At 44.9% G+C, this 10,998-nt stretch overlaps 1 long non-coding RNA gene across 1 annotated transcript; it reads right to left on the reverse strand.

Moving 5' to 3' along the window:
- Positions 1–6,517: 6,517 nt before the first annotated feature.
- Positions 6,518–9,616, reverse strand: LOC142909687 (uncharacterized). The gene is made up of 3 exons (XR_012932472.1): positions 9,568–9,616; positions 9,210–9,278; positions 6,518–8,096 (listed from the first exon to the last, which is right to left on the reverse strand). It is a non-coding gene; the product is annotated as an uncharacterized LOC142909687 (long non-coding RNA).
- Between the last annotated feature and the right edge of the window lie 1,382 nt (positions 9,617–10,998).

Genomic DNA, 10,998 nt, shown 5'->3' on the forward strand with positions numbered 1-10,998 from the left:
TTCTAAACATTGCGCTACAAATAATAGATCAGGGAGTTTCGATGGCAACACAAACAATCGTCATCAGGTGGGACAAGCACAGCAGCACTAATAAGAAACTGCTGGAGTAGGCGCCTACTACTTCAGCAGTTTCTCTTGCTGTGGTTGTCCCACCTGATGACGATTGCTTGTGTTGTGATCTAAACGCCGTGATCTGTTATGTTTCTACCCACGTGGTGACTTTACCGAAAGAACTCAAGAGTGTGGATTCCTGCAGTCACGAAAGCTTCGAATCAAGATTACCTACAAACTACACAACTGAGATGACGCATCAATCATCGCCCCCTACTGACAGGCTCTTGTCCACATGCAGGCTGGTGAAGGGCCACCACCTTGTGCCACACAGGGGCAGCTGCTACTTGGGGATGCTCTACAAGTGTTTCAGACGAGGTACGACACAAAACTCCGAGTTGCTGAGGCGATTAAGCAAGCACTGTGTAAACGTAATTATTATAACATAGTGAATGCATGGGAGCTTATTGTCTCTCGCTCCTGGTTAAAGATCTACCCAACCCACAGGTCCACAAAGACTGGCCGCCCTTACTCTGCAGGTTGAACCTAGCAACTGAGTGTCCAACTTCACATTCTTGTCATTGAAGGCCTTTGATAAAGGTGCATCTATTGGAGCGACATCATCTCAAGCTTACACATCTACCGGGTCTCCACTTGACTTTGTATTGTCTCGGAGGAAGTCCACCCACACCTCCACTTCCACAAACTGCTGGGAGTTGCCTCGCTCTGCCTCACAGTCAGAATTCCCCTCCTGCTTCACGTTGCCTCCATCAATGTGAAGGTTCCATTTTGGATTTGAATCTTCATCTTCACATTTCACCTTCACTTCTTCACTCTTCACCATCACTTCTTCACATTTCACCATCACTTCTTCACATTTCACCATCACCTCTTCATATTTCACCTCGATACCTTTAAAAGTGTCCAAGCTGGGATTTTCCTCCGGTTCGTGTTTCATGAGGGATGGGCTCATTGCGGCACTTTGACTTTCACAAGCTGATTTCAGATTCCACTCATTGTGGATCTTCTGATGCTTGTGCGTTCTCTGGTGTACTTGAAGATTTGATGAATTTGAAAATGCCTTCCCACACACACTGCACCTGAAGGGTTTCTCTCCCGTGTGTGTTCTCTGGTGTGTTTTAAGAGTAGATGACCGTGAAAATGCATTCCCACACACACTGCACTTGAAGGGTTTCTCTCCCGTGTGTGTTCTCTGGTGTCTTTGAAGATTAGATAAATTTGGAAATCCCTTCCCACACACACTGCACTTGAAGGGTTTCTCTCCCGTGTGTGTTCTCTGGTGATTTTTAAGAGTAGATAAATCTGAAAATGTCTTCCCACACACAGTGCACCTGAACGGTTTCTCTCCCGTGTGTGTTCTCTGGTGTGTTTTAAGAGCAGATGACCGTGAAAATGCCTTCCCACAAACACTGCACTTGAAGGGTTTCTCTCCCGTGTGTGTTCTCTGGTGTAATACGAGATTATATGACTGTGTAAACGCCATCCCGCACATCGTGCACCTGAAGGGTTTCTCTCCCGTGTGTGTTCTCTGGTGTTTTACAAGAGCAGATGAATGTGCAAATGCCTTCACGCACACAGTGCACTTGAAGGGTTTCTCTCCCGTGTGTGTTCTCTGGTGTGTTACAAGATGACATGAATCTGAAAACGCCTTGCCGCACAAAGTACACTTTAAGGGTTTCTCTCCTGTGTGTGTTCTCCGGTGTTTTTTAAGAGCAGATGAATGTGCAAATGCCTTCCCACACACACTGCACTTGAAGGGTTTCTCTCCCGTGTGTGTTCTCTGGTGTATTACAAGATTACATGACTGTGCAAACGCCATCACGCACACAGTGCACTTGAAGGGTTTCTCTCCCGTGTGTGTTCTCTGGTGTGTTACAAGATGACATGAATCTGAAAACGCCTTGCCGCACAAAGTACACTTTAAGGGTGTCTCTCCTGTGTGTGTTCTCTGGTGTTTTTTAAGAGCAGATGAATGTGCAAATGCATTCCCACACACACTGCACTTGAAGGGTTTCTCTCCCGTGTGTGTTCTCTGGTGTATTACAAGATTACATGACTGTGCAAACGCCATCCCGCACATCGTGCACCTGAAGGGTTTTTCTCCTGTGTGTGTTCTCTGGTGCCGTGTCAGATTTCCAGTCCAATCCGTGCCGTATGCACGCTGGCCGCATTGTTGACTTGTCGTACCGAGCTGCGCTGAGTGCCTTTGCTCCATCAGACCAATTCTGCAGAGGAAGCGTCAGCTGCAGACATAAAAAAAGAATATCCACACCATCTACACGTCAGGCACAGAGGAATGCACACGTGACTTACACGTCTATACTTATTAATATATTCATGATGTAGTGAAAAAGTTTCCCAAATTCATCAGATTTGATGAACGTGCAAATGCCTTCACGCACAGAGTGCACCTGAAGGGTTTCTCTCCACGGGCTGTTAGGGCACACAGTGAGAGGGAAAATGTCATTAATATGCGTGGAAGCCCTCATATCTTCCAGATGAATGTTAACTCAAAACTCTAAGCACACAATTTCGGCTGTCTGGCTACAAAAGGAATATTTATAAGAGCTAAATTCAGCTGACATAGCAAAGGGTGTTGAAAACAATACTATTTGTGTTATGCTGAAATGCATGAATAAATGTTCAATCGCAACTCAGATGTCCTTGAATGCTGGGATGAACAGTTCCGACTTCAGCTGCATGTGTGTGCTGTGTTCACCTCCTGTTTTCATTCTTATAAGGAGTTCCAGAGGAAAACAAAAATAAACTATTGTTTTGATATAATCTCCGTGTTCAATAGAGTTGATAGACTTTACTGCAAATACAAACTTTACACTGTCACACACTGGCGGTGGCGTGTCTAGAATCATGCCTGGCCACCTTCATCTGCTCAGCATTAATGCTTCCTCACTACACCAAGTAATTAATCGAGGATCAATTAACATAGCCGAGACTAACTGGTGAGATGTTAACTACCTCACCTGGTATACAGGAAGTCGTGGGTTCGATCCCGACACTGACGCCTGCTGTATATCTGGAGTTTGCGCGTCTTTGACCGATAGACATTGACACACGTATTGTTGGTTCTTTCTGTAAAGTTACGTAGACAGAAAATAACAATAACAGATAATACAATTACATTAAATAAAGACTACTTGTGTTGCAATCAAAACGTGGGTTTTTTTTGCTTTATTTACTATTTTTTACGTTTATTGTTATTTCATTTTCTATCTACGTGACTTTACCGAAAGAACCAAGAATATTAATTCCTACAGTCACCAAAGTTTTAAGTAAAAACATTCACACACGTTGACAAAGCCTCACCTTGTGTTGTTGTGGGCAGGTCGCTTCTGAAAACAAGAGCGGTATAGCAGCTCAAGCGGGCTTGACCTGCTAACAAAAGAAAATAAAAACTGCGTGAATATTGACAATAAAACAAAGTTACAAAGTGGCGAGCCGGGTGAAGACAAATTAAACTTAAGCGAGATAATTAAAGTGAATGCAATCAGGCGAGGGCAGGAGGCAAGGCCCCGCGTGGCTAGGCCCCGCGTTGTAAAGTTCCAACCTGGACATCGATTCCCATGCTCGCTGCTACTCAACTGACATCCCTACGAGAGAGAGCGAGGCTCTACCTTGGTAAACAACAACAACAACAACCACCACCACCACAACCGCGATGAGAATTCCTCACCTCGGATTTCCGTGCAAGCGCGCACACGGCAGCTTCCTGTTGCCTCGCGACAGCAGGAAGTAGTATGACGTCACTTCCCTCCCAAGAGCGGCTCTGCTACTGATTAAATTATGTTAATGATGCCAGCCCATATGTCGAGGGATGGGGGCGTGGGCGCTGAACCTGTCGCAATAAACTCGCGACGGCTTTAACGGACACATTATGTTAATGAACCACCAGTCACTGGGCGTAACTGTGCCCAAATAAGGATTACCACTGGAACGATATCGGCAGTGACACGGGCGGAGGTGACGTCACGCTCAAGAGCGCGGTGGACGGGGGAGGGGTGAATACCTTGGTGACATGACGTCCTAGCGAGGTACACCTCCCCCTGGCGTTTCACGCCGATGAGGTAATGCAGAGTGGTGACGTCACACAGTTGGAGTTTAAGTTGATTTAGATTCATTTTCCATTGCTCCCTCCCTTGGGTGTGTGAACTCAGCAACAACAACGTGGACATTATTGTGTATACACTGTGTGTGTCACTGTGTGTGTGTACACTGTGTGTCACTGTGTGTGTGTACAGTGTGTATATATATACACTGTGTGTGTACCCTGTGTGTGTACACTGTATATACTGTATGTACAATGTGTGTGTACACTGTGTGTGTACACTGTGTGTGTACAGTGTGTGTACATTGTGTGCACACTGTATGTACACTGTGTGTGTGTACACTGTGTATACACTGTGTGTACACTGTGTGTGTGTACACTGTGTGTGTACACTGTGTGTGTGTACACTGTGTGTGTACACTGTGTGTACACTGTGTGTGTACACTGTGTGTGTCACTGTGTGTGTGTACACTGTGTGTGTGTGTACACTATGTGTATACACTGTGTGTGTACACTGTGTGTGTGTACACTGTGTGTGTGTACACTGTGTGTGTACATTGTGTGTGTGTGTACTGTGTGTGTACATTGTGTGTACACTGCGTGTGTGTGTACATTGTGTGTGTGTACACTGTGTGTGTGTACACTATACTCTTTGGTTCTATTGGGTAAAGTCACGTAGGTGAAAATAAAATAAAAATCACGACGTTTCGGCCACAACACAAGCGGCCTTCATCAGGTGAAGGGACGAGACTGCCTGGAGGACAGCGCTGGAGTGAGAGAAGCCACGCTTAGATCACGACCCTTAAGCTTGTGATCGCGGCATCTTTTGAGGAAGGTCAGCGTCTCGATGAGTTGCGACTTCTTGTCCCGTTGTCTGTTAATAGAATAGAACCAAAGAGTATGGATCCTAGCAGTCACGAAAGCTTTAAATCTAGAATTGTGTGTACACTGTTTGTATACAGTGTGTGTGTACACCGTTTGTATACACTGTGTGTGTACACTGTGTGTATACACTGTGTGTCACTGTGTGTCGCTGTGTGTGTCACTGTGTGTGTCACTGTGTCACTGTGTGTGTCACTATGTGTGCGTCACTGTGTCAGTGTGTATATACTGCGTGTATATATACTGCGTGTGCACACACTGTGTGTGTACACTATGTATATACACTGTGTGTGTACACTGTGTCACTGTGTGTGTGTACACTGTGTGTGTGTACACTGTGTACCCTGTGTGTACACTGTGTGTACACTGTATGTGTGTACAGTGTGTACAGTGTGTGTACACTGTGTGTGTGTACACTGTGTACACTGTGTGTGTGTACACTGTGTGTGTGTACACTGTGTATACAGTGTGTGTGTACACTGTGTGTGTACACTGTGTGTGCACTGTGTGTGTGTACACTGTGTGTACACTGTGTATACAGTGTGTGTACACTACGTGTGTTTACACTGTGTACATACACTGTGTGTGTACACTGTATGTGTTCACTGTGTGTACACTGCGTATACACTGTGTGTGTAAACTGTGTGTGTACATTGTGTGTGTACACTGTGTGTGTGTGTACACTATGTGTACACTGTGTGTGTGTGTACACTATGTGTGTGTACACTGTGTGTATATACTGTGTGTGTACACTGTGTGTGTGTACACTGTGTGTGTGTACACTGTTTGTGTCCGCATTGAACCGAACCCCCGGCAAGGCCATCTACTTAATGACGAGAGAAAATTCACACGAAATCTCCTTTTCAATGAAGTCTTCCAGATGTAAATTGATAAAAGCTTTTAATGAAGAAATAAAATCATCCAATTCAAAACACAACACAATTCAAAGATGTTTCATTTTACAACTTCAAAACGGAGCATGGGGTACTTGCGTGAATGCGTCCTTCGTGTGCAAATGTTGTGACTTTCCTGGCCTGAAGGCCGTCAATGTGTTGAACCCTTATTGGTGCACAGCGTCTCAACAACAGCAGTGGGGTTTGCTTCAACCGATAGGTAACGAACATCCAGACGTCAATCAGCAAGGTGCATTTCTAGCCCTAGTTAGACAAAATCTACGTCAACACGTAAGACAAAACTACAATTCGTGTTGTAGAGAATGTACCTCCTCCTATACGTGTAACTTTCAAGTGGTATGCCTTGTAACTCATTAATGATCCGAGTGTGCTACCTATTTCAAAGACAATGAGTTGCTCCAGAGGCAGATGCTTCGTGGAACACAAAAACACCCTTTGACCTGTATCACAAGAACAACGGGTCTCACCTGAGTTCTCTGTACAGGTTACTTTCAAACACACACACACACTTTGTCCTAACATCACTTATTCAATGTTTGACCCTTACAGATCAAATGTTACAAGTATGCACAAAACCAGACAAGTATACATTCTAAATTTATTGACAGGCATATTAACCATTACTGCAGTGAAATATACTGCATCACGTTACATCGTATTAACAAGAAGCTTTTAAAAATAGTTGCACAGTCTGCTTCAAAGTGTATGTTAAACATACTATTGTGTCATTCAAAACGAGTAGGCCATTGCATGCTGGCGTCTGAGTGAAATTGTAGCAAATTCTAAACATTACCTACAAACTACACAACTGAGATGACACATCAATCATCGCCCCCTACTGACAGGCTCTAGTCCACATGCAGGCCGGTGCAGGGCCACCACCTTGTGCCACACAGGGGCAGCTGCTACTTGGGGATGCTCTTCGAGTGTTTCAGAAGAGGTACGACACAAAACTCCGAGTTGCTGAGGCAATTAAGCAAGCATCATGTAAAAGCAATTGTTATAACATAGTGAATGCTTGGGAGCTTATTGGCTCTTGCTCCTGGTTAGAGATCTACCCAACCCACGGGCCCACAAAGTGCTCAACTTCACATTACTGTCATTAAAGGCCTGTGACAAAGGTGCATCTATTGTAGCGACATCGTCTCTGGCTTACACATCTACCGGGTCTCCACTTGACTTTGTATTGTCTAGGAGCAAGTCCACCCACACCTCCACTTCCACAAACTGCTGGGAGTTGCCTCACTCTGCCTCAGTCAGAATTCTCCTCCTGCTTCACGTTGCCTTCATCAATGTAAAGGTCCCATTCTGGAGATGAATCTTCATCTTCACATTTTACCTTCACTTCTTCGCTTATCACTTCTTCACATTTCACCTTCACCTCTTCATATTTGACCTTGATACCTTTAAAAGTGTCCAAGCTGGGATTTTCGTCTGGTTCTTGTTTCATGAGGGATGGGCTCATTGCGGCACTTTGACTTTCACAAGCTGATTTCAGACTCCGACTCCGCTCCTTGTGATGCCTTTTTGTTCTCTGGTGTCTTCGAAGAGTTGATGAATCTGCAAACGGCTTCCCGCACAGAGCACACTTGAAGGGTTTCTCTCCTGTGTGTGTTCTCTGGTGTTTTACAAGATCAAATGACTGTGCAAATGCCTTCCCACAAACACTGCACTTGAAGGGTTTCTCTCCCGTGTGTGTTCTTTGGTGTTTTACAAGATTACATGACTGTGCAAACGCCTTGCCACACACACTGCACCTGAAGGGTTTCTCTCCCGTGTGTGTTTTCTGGTGGATCTGAAAAACTGATGGCCATGCAAATGCCTTGTTACACACAGTACATTTGAAGGGTTTCTCTCCCGTGTGTGTTCTTTGGTGTACTTGAAGATTTGATGAATCTGCAAACGCCTTCCCACACACACTGCACTTGAAGGGTTTCTCTCCCGTGTGTGTTCTCTGGTGTTTTTTAACAACAGATGAACATGCAAACGCCTTCCCACACACAGTGCACTTGCAGGGTTTCTCTCCTGTGTGACTCCTCTGGTGCCGTGTCAGATTTCCAGTCAGGTCCGTGCTGTATGCACGCTGGTCGCATTGTTGACTTGTCGTACCGAGCTGCACTGAGTGCCTTTGCTCCATCAGAACAATTCTGCAGAGGAAGCGTCAGCTGCAGACATAAAAAAAGAATATCCACACCATCTACACGTCAGGCACAGAGGAATGCACACGTGACTTACACGTCTATACTTATTAATATATTCATGATGTAATGAAAGTTTCCCAAATTCATCAGATTTGATGAACGTGCAAACGCCTTCACGCACAGTGCACCTGAAGGGTTTCTCTCCACGGGCTGCTATGGCACACAGTGAGAGGGAAAATGTTATTAATATGCCTGGAAGCCTTCATATCTTCCAGATGAATGTCAACTCAAAACTCTAAGCACACAATTTCGGCTGTCTGACTACAAAAGGAATATTTATGAAAGCTCAATTCGGCTGACATAGCAAAGGGTGTTGAAAAGAATACTATTTGTGTTATGCAGAAATGCATAAATTAATGTTCAATCGCAACTTAGAGGTGTGAATCCAGGCTCAGATGTCCTTGAATGCTGGGATGAACAGTTCCGACTTCAGCTGAATGTGTGTGCTGTGTTCACCTCCTGTTTCCATTCTTACAAAGAGTTCCAGAGGAAAACAAAAATAAACTATTGTTTTGATATAACCTCCGTGTGCAATAGAGTTAGTAGACTTTACTGCAAACACAAACTTTACACTGTCACACACTGCCATGAGTAAACAGGTGGTGGTGTGACCAGAACCATGCCTGGCCACCTTCATCTGCTCAGCATTAATTCTTCCTCACTCCACCAAGTAATGAATCGAGGATCATCAACATAGCCGAGGCTATCCGTGTCTCTGTCTCTCTCTCCCCGTGGTGAAGGTGTTCCCCTCCACACATTCAGAGTCAACAGCGGCACGCGCTTAGCGTCTTTGACCGATAGATACATTGACGCACATATTGTTGGTTCTTTCAGTAAAGTCACGTAGATAGAAAATAACAGATTAAATTTAATAAGATAAAGACCACTTGTGTTGCGATCGAAACGTCGTGGGTTTTTTGCTTTATTTGAAAATTTTTATTTTTAATTTAATTTTATTAATGTTATTTTAATTTAATTTTATATCTACGTGATTTTACCGAAAGAACCAAGAATATGAATTCCTGCAGTCACCAAAGTTTTAAGTCAAAACATTCACACACGTTGACAAAGCCTCACCTGGTGTTGTTGTGGGCAGGTCGCTTCTGATAACAAGAGCGGAATAGCAGCTCAAGCGAGCTTGGCCTGCTAACAAAAGAAAATAAAAACTGCGTGAATATTTACAATAAAACAAAGTTACAAAGTGGCGAGCCGGGTGAAGACAAATTAAACTTAAGCGAGATCATTAAAGTGAACGCAATCAGGCGAGGGCAGGAGGCAAGGCCCCGCGTTGTAAAGTTCCAACCTGGACATCGATTCCCATGCTCGCTGCTACTCAACTGACATCCCTACGAGAGAGAGCGAGGCTCTACCTTGGTAAACAACAACAACAACCACCACCACGACCACCACCACCACAACGATGAGAATTTCTCACCTCGGATTTCAGTGCAAGCGCGCACACGGCAGCTTCCTGTTGCCTCGCGACAACAGGAAGTAGTATGACGTCACTTCCCTCCCACGAGCGGCTCTGTAACTGAATAAATTATGTTAATGAGGCCGGCCCATATGTCGAGCGATGGGGGGCGTGGGCGCTGAACCCGTCGCAATAAACTCGCGACGGCTTTAACAGAAACATTATGTTAATGAGCTACCAGTCACTGGGCGTAGCTTTGCCCAAATAAGGATTGCCACTGGAACGATATCGGCAGTGACACAAACGGAGGTGACGTCACGCTCAAGAGCGCGGTGGACGGGGGAGGGGTGAATACCGTGGTGACATGACGTCACTAGCGAGGTACACCTCCCCCTGGCGTTTCACGCCGATGAAGTAATGCAGAGTGGTGACGTCACAGAGTTGGAGTTTAAGTTGATTTAGATTCATTTTCCATTGCTCCCTCCCTTTGGTGTGTGAGCTCAGCAACAACGTGGACATTATTGTGTATACACTGTGTGTGTGTACACTGTGTGTGTCACTATGTCACTGTGTGTGTGTCACTGTGTGTGTACACTGCGTGTGCACACTGTGTGTCACTGTGTGTGTGTACACTATGTGTATACACTGTGTGTGTGTACACTGTGTGTGTGTACACTGTGTGTGTACATTGTGTATGTGTGTACTGTGTGTACATTGTGTGTACACTGCGTGTGTGTGTACATTGTGTGTGTGTACACTGTGTGTGTACACTGTGTGTATACACTGTGTGTGTGTGTACACTGTGTGTGTGTACACTGTGTGTGTGTACACTGTGTGTACACTGTGTGTGTGTACATTGTGTGTGTACACTGTGTGTGTGTACACTGTGTGTGTGTGTCACTGTGTGCGTCATTGTGTCACTCTGTGTACATTGTGTGTGTCACTGTGTCACTGTGTGTGTACACTGTGTGTGTGTACACTATGTGTATACACTGTGTGTGTGTGTACTATGTGTATACACTGTGTGTGTGTGTACTGTGTGTGTACATTGTGTGTACACTGCGTGTGTGTGTACATTGTGTGTGTGTGTGTACACTGTGTGTATACACTGTGTGTGTGTACATTATACTCTTTGGTTCTATTGGGTAAAGTCACGTAGGTGAAAATAAAATAAAAATCACGACGTTTCGGCCACAACACAAGCGGCCTTCATCAGGTGAAGGGACGAGACTGCCTGGAGGACAGCGCTGGAGTGAGAGAAGCCACGCTTAGATCACGACCTTTAAGCTTGTGATCGCGGCATCTTTTGAGGAAGGTCAGCGTCTCGATGAGTTGCGACTTCTTGTCCCGTTGTCTGTTAATAGAATAGAACCAAAGAGTATGGATCCTAGCAGTCACGAAAGCTTTAAATCTAGAATTGTGTGTACACTGTTTGTATACAGTGTGTGTGTA

This window comes from Petromyzon marinus, unplaced genomic scaffold (assembly GCF_048934315.1).
Source record: "Petromyzon marinus isolate PM22_M1 ecotype Great Lakes invasive population unplaced genomic scaffold, UKy_Petmar_22M1.pri1.0 PM_G_Scaffold_131, whole genome shotgun sequence".
In the NCBI taxonomy this organism is placed as follows: domain Eukaryota; kingdom Metazoa; phylum Chordata; class Hyperoartia; order Petromyzontiformes; family Petromyzontidae; genus Petromyzon; species Petromyzon marinus.